Below are 6000 nucleotides of genomic sequence, written 5' to 3'. Positions count from 1 at the left end.
TGCTCCAAAAATAAACTTATTTTAAAATAACAATAGTAATAACGATGAGACATCAATTATCTATCAAGAATTTGGAGCTTCCGGTTTCTTCCTCTGGAGTGGATTTGGTCTAGGCGGAGCATATTCTAATCCCTTGCATTAGAGAACTTCACAGTGGGAAATGAAGGTTTGGGGAGGCGAGGCTAGGCAGAGGACCCACGACAGTATCCACAGGGCTCCTTCTCCCCTCCTGCTGTAGGGGCCGGATCAGTTAGAAGCTGGGGCTTTGTAGTTGAGTGTCACCTCCTCCCCCCGGGCGCTCTGCCAGGCTCTTGCCCCTAGTCACTCCCTTTCTGACGTCACGTGCTCTCTGTACTTGGAACACAGGGTGTGGTGGGCATGCGTTTGTTCTTTGCTCTATGCAACTCTAAAGAGCTGAGTTGACTTCAGAGTAGAAAAGCTGAGTTCAGCAACACACACTCAGATGCTCCTTGCCTCTTTGGCTTCTCAGATTATGCTCCCCCAGTGCCGGGGATACAAATATGTCTTGCCCAAACTTTTCTTGCCTTTTTTTTTTTTTTTTTTTTTTTCTAAGTTAAGTAAAGAGATTATGTTTCTCATTCATGGAGGTTACTCAAAGCCCTGGCTGGAAACAGTACATGTGAGTCTGTGCTGGGTGTCTGAAAGCATTCTCAGTCTTTGCTTTTTATTTTATTTATTTTTTTAACATTTATTTATTTTTGAGAGACAGAGTGAGACAGAACACGAGAGGAGGAGGGGCAGAGAGAGAAGGAGACAGAGAATCTGATGCAGGCTCCAGGCTCCGAGCAAGCGTTCAACACAGAGCCCAATGGGGGGCTCAAACCCATCATGACCTGGACTGAAGCTGGGCTCCTAACCGACTGAGCCACCCAGGTGCCCCCCCTTTTTTTAATGTTTATTTATTTTTGAGAGAGAGAGAAAGAGAGTGATGCTGGGCTCGAACTCGTGAACCGTGATATCATGACCTGAGCCAAAGTTCGGTGCTTAACCACTTAACTAACTGAGCCACCCAGTGCTCTGGGCTTTGCTTTTTGAAGAGAGAATTTCACTCTTCTTGTTTGTCCTGTAAACCTGGAAAGTATTGTGAGTATTAGGGTACTCCTGGGAAAAGTAGACCTGGTCAGCTTTCAATTATCCACAGGTTCAGCAAGTATTAGACTGTCAGATTAGCTCCCAAGGAAGCTGGATAGCTGGAAAGGTGAGCAGTCTTTTGGTCATGGGCAAGTTTTTCATTTGGGCTCTGCCGCTTTCTAGCAGTGTGCTTTGGGCAAGTTACCTGAACAGGCTAGCCTTAGCCTTTCTATAGCAAAGGAGGAGATGCCGTGCCTATTCCACACTGCCACTAGGTAAGAACATGTGGAGTGTGCTGTCTGGACCACAGGAAGAGCTCAATAAATGGTAGCTGTTGTACCTCTGCTTCTAGGCTCTACCTCCTACACCACATCCTAGCCAAACTACTATTTTTTAGGAATTCATTTTCGATATTATAAGGTCATAGATGTTCTGAATTTTTAAGGTCCGGAGAGAATGTGCAGATTACCTTATCTATTTTCTTTCACAGAGAAGTGATCCCTTAGGGGATTGGGTGGACTTTCCCTGGGTAATTATAGAATGACGAGAATCCAGAATTTTTGTTTCTGAGTCCAGGCCTTTTTCCCCCATACCACACCACTTATCAAAACCCAGTGGCTTTTCTCCTTGCCCAGGGACCAGAAGGAGCTCCCCCTGGGTACGCCAGAACTGCCGGTAGGATTACCATTTTGTTATACTTGGCTAGGAGAGAGCGTAGTGTGTCACAGTTCACAGGCCTGTTGACAGCCCAAGCCCCACATTGTGCCTCCTACGAGTTCACAGCCTCCAATGAGGTAATAAAGCCTCTGGGTGTTTTGTGGCTGTCAGCTGAGAAAAGCATTTCCCCATTATTCTTTCTGCAGGAAGCCACAACTCTCAGCCTCCCAAATGGGGAAGAGGAGCTGTGGGGTGCAGGACTGGCTTCCTATTTCCACTGAGCCACGGCAATGAAACTCAGAGCCTGGGGAGTCTTTCTCCAAGCGAGTGAGGGCTGAAGGACGGGAGGAGCCACAGCCCCTGGTCCCACAACTGAACAGAAACCCCACCACTGGCAAGGCAACCAGCGGCCAGTGGTTTTCTCTCCTTGGGGTTGGGCAGAGAAGCCTAAGAAGCCACCAAAGGCCGGAGAGGAGGAGCCCCACCTCTGTGTTCTCTGAGCAGTTCTGCTTTTATCTCTCTTAGTTATCGCTGTTCCATTTTAAGCTTCATTTGAATAAAGAGTTTTGCTGCTATGTATGAATACTCACACACACACACACACTCTCACACACGCTAGACCTTTTTTTTTTTTTTTTTTTTTTTTTTAACTAGACCTTTTCCTTTTAGCTTCCCTTACTTTCCCTGCTGGACAGATATACAAAAATGAGGGGCTCACATTTGGATCAATTCATGCCCTGTAAGGCCAAGGACAATTGGTGTGCCCTGAGAGGAGAATAAGGAGAGAGTATTTAGAGAGAGCCACAGCTTCTGGGATTACCAGCCTTCTAAGGATGTTTACCTGCACTGTATTTTTTAAGCCTCTATATCTCTGTAACTGACTTGTCTACAAGTTGAATCTCAAAGCAACACTTGCCCAAGGACATCCCCAGGCTTACTGAGGATGCCTGTCCTTGGGAGGCACTGGATACCCCAAGTTAGCATGGCCGCACCCTGACATATGTGTTCTTTGAGCCTCAGGAGTGAATTGGCCTGCAAAAGGACCCCTTTGTCACTCAGATTTATATCTCTTTTGAGGAGAAATGAAGGGGATGCTACAGAATGACCTATAAGTTCTTAATTCTTGTCCTAGGGTGGTGCAGTCTTTTGCTGATAAATGGGAGGGGATATAGACACACAGTCAAGACTGGATGGGTCGGGGGGTGGTCAGGAAAGGAGATCATAGCCACATCACAGAGTAACTGTGTTTGCAGAGAGACCTGTCACTCTGCTCTCTGAGCTCAGGCAGGAGGGCAAGAAAGCCCGTTTTGTCGGCACTACGGTGTCATGCAATTTTGGTGGTTTCTTACTTATCCACACCCATTTGAGCTCAAAGACGACAGAACCCTAATAAGAGAGAGTCATAAGTTCCATGTGGAAATCATGAGCCTTCAGCACAAGGGGACCACTTCTTCTGCATCCTCCTGGGACTGACCGTCTCCCTAACCAGTGAGTGAGCTAACGATTGTGATATCTGCTTAGTTCCTATCTAGCTGACAGAACTTGATCAGGAAGCCCCCTCTCACCAGACACCAAGTCGGGTGCCTTGATCCTAGCTTCCCCAGTCTCCAGAGGTGTAAGAAATAAGTTTATGTTTATAAACCACCCAGTCTACGGTATTTTTGTTATAGCAGCTGGAATGGACTAAGACACTATGTTTTTGTTTTTTTTTTTTTATCATAGCTACAATAACCAACCATGATATTGCCTTGCTTAGTCCAATAAGACATAGATTGGCAAGCATACATCCATGGCAGTGCCCCACTGATGCTATTGTCCCAAGTTCCATACTGCCAAACAGTTACATAATGTCTGTGATATAGCTACTTAGTTTAAACCCTGAGAATGATATGGGCACTAGACAATAAATACTCACTTGCTGAAACCCAGATTTGTAATTTATTTCTCAACATGGATGGTTTTTTGGAACCCCGGAAATATCCAAAACATACAAAGCCAAATGTTAGAATTTTAAGTGCCCTATGTTTATTTCTAAGATATAATAGCGATCAAATTGCACAACGAATTTTCTTTTTACAAATGATACTCTATTGTGCTCTCCTCAAAACTCTAACCTCAGAGTCCATAAGCAAAATCCACTGTGCTACTCGTTAACTTCAATCGCCCACTGGAGCTTACAGTCTTGCAATTTTCAAGCATCTACCCCTCCCAAACTCGAATATTCTTGCGTATTTCAGTAACTTGATGAAAAACAAGTTGGGGCTTTTTATTTCCGCTCATATTTCAATAATGACTTTTTTCTAATAATAAGAACAAATTCACTCCCCTAGAAAGTTTTAAAAAAAGCAAAGAGCTTAAATGAGGACCAATGATTTCTCCCAGGTACCACTGTGACCTATGTAGCTTGATTAATAGACCACTCACTGAGAAGACCAAACTGTGAGTCTAAGTTTCTGCTTATCTCTTTCCTGATTTCATTTTTCAAAGTGTTTGAGCATTCTCCTGGACTATTCAACAACACAGTCTGCCCTGACATTGTCTTATTCTCAGGTTTTTTCCTTGTCTCTCCAAATGGATTGTAAACATCTCATGGTCAGAAATAGTATTAGTTCTCAATAAAATCTTACAGGTTTGGGTCTAAGTGGGCATACAATTCTCCTCTCTTACCTGATTCCCAGACCACAGCCACGTCTAACTGTCAGGCACTTAGACCAGATCTTCTCAGTGGGATCCGGAGAGGGGTACATTAAAGGAAGAGTTTTCTACATTAAAATGAGTGTCCATTTCTGCTGCAAACAACTCTTGAGACATTCTTTCTGATGATCCTAAAATGCCCTCTCTCATAACCACTTCTCCCTCCACAGACGTTCATTCTCCTGACGTCTCTTTCTCGTACTTGTTCCTCCCTTCCCAAATCTTCAGTTACCCTAACTTTCAGGCCTCACACTACCTAAAGCGATTCGAATATTTATAGAACACCTCTGGCCTGCCAGACGCAATCATCCAACATCCACTAGAGAAACACAGAACCTACCTATGGAGCTTTGTGTTCATAGCGAAGACAGATAATTATAAAAACAATGAGTGATAAGGGGATACGTGTGGGTAATGGGAGCGTGTAGCAGGAGTACCTAGTCCTGCTTTGAGGGCTTCCTGGAGGAACCGAGATATGGAGAATGTGTAGGAATTAGGTGAAGAGGTGAGAGGATATTCTAGAAAGAGAGAGGAAGGGAAAGAGAGAGAGATAAAGACTTGTTTCAAGCAACTCAAAGGAATTCAGCATCAAGTGTGGCAGGGCCATGGTGTTGGGGGTCGGGGAGGAGAGGCCAGCTGAGAGTTCTAAGAGTTAATAGGGGCCGCTTAAAACCTAAAGGGGGCCTGGCTGGCCCAGTCAGTGGAGCATGCCATTCTTGATCTCAGGGTCCTGAGTTTGAGCCCCACCCACACTGGGTGTGGAGCTTACTTACCCAAAACAAAACAAAACCAAAAACCTAAGGGGAAACCATTGACGAGTTGCAAGCTGGGGAATGATACGATTAAATTATCATCTTTAGAAGGCTTTCCTTGCTAGGGTGAGCAAGAAAACACCCCCAGCTGATCTCGAAGGAGGTTGGGATGCAGTAAAACAGGTGAGAAATGAGGACTAGTGTATGGCTCTGGAGTAGGAGAGAAGTTGCCTGATTTGAGAAATATTTAGGCAAAGGGACAATTTATAGGACACGGGGGTTGATAATATGCTGTGAGGTGGGACAGAGGGTAGCCTAGGACACCTGACTTGAACAACATGGAGGTCAGTGGGCCTTTCCCCGAGCTGGTGAATACAGGAGAGGAGCAGGTTCAGCAGGAGGATGCCCAGGTTACTAAGCTGAATGTTGCATCCCAGATTTAACGCACTTGCGTGGAGCTCAACGAGAACTCGGGTTCCACTTATAACTTTGTGAATCTCTGGCACAAAGAGAGAGTAATGGAAGCCACAGAAAACGTGTGAGTCAAGCAAGAAGTCTTTTCTCAGCTCTTTCACCTCAGGGTCCTGTCATCATGACAGCAGCTCTGAGTAAGGGGCACTGCCTCCACAGACTGATGTCAGACGGGGACAGGAGAATTTACGACAGCATTTCCTAAGGGGCAGTTATGCTGAAAATCTGTTCCCTGAGAAAAACCACACAGCCACATGCACACATACATGTTATTTTGTGACCAAATAAGTTTGGAAAAAACTGTTCATCTAGACACTATTAAGGGCTGACAAGT

General features: G+C 45.0%; 1 long non-coding RNA gene across 1 annotated transcript; it reads left to right on the top strand.

Moving 5' to 3' along the window:
• Window positions 1–405: 405 nt before the first annotated feature.
• On the top strand, window positions 406–2324 carry LOC131493292 (uncharacterized). The gene is made up of 3 exons (XR_009252554.1): window positions 406–640; window positions 731–894; window positions 1956–2324. It is a non-coding gene; the product is annotated as an uncharacterized LOC131493292 (long non-coding RNA).
• The last annotated feature ends 3676 nt before the right edge of the window (window positions 2325–6000 follow it).

Source organism: Neofelis nebulosa, chromosome 2, assembly GCF_028018385.1.
Source record: "Neofelis nebulosa isolate mNeoNeb1 chromosome 2, mNeoNeb1.pri, whole genome shotgun sequence".
NCBI classification, from domain to species: Eukaryota; Metazoa; Chordata; class Mammalia; order Carnivora; family Felidae; genus Neofelis; species Neofelis nebulosa.
This window is presented reverse-complemented; position numbering and strand designations above follow the sequence as displayed.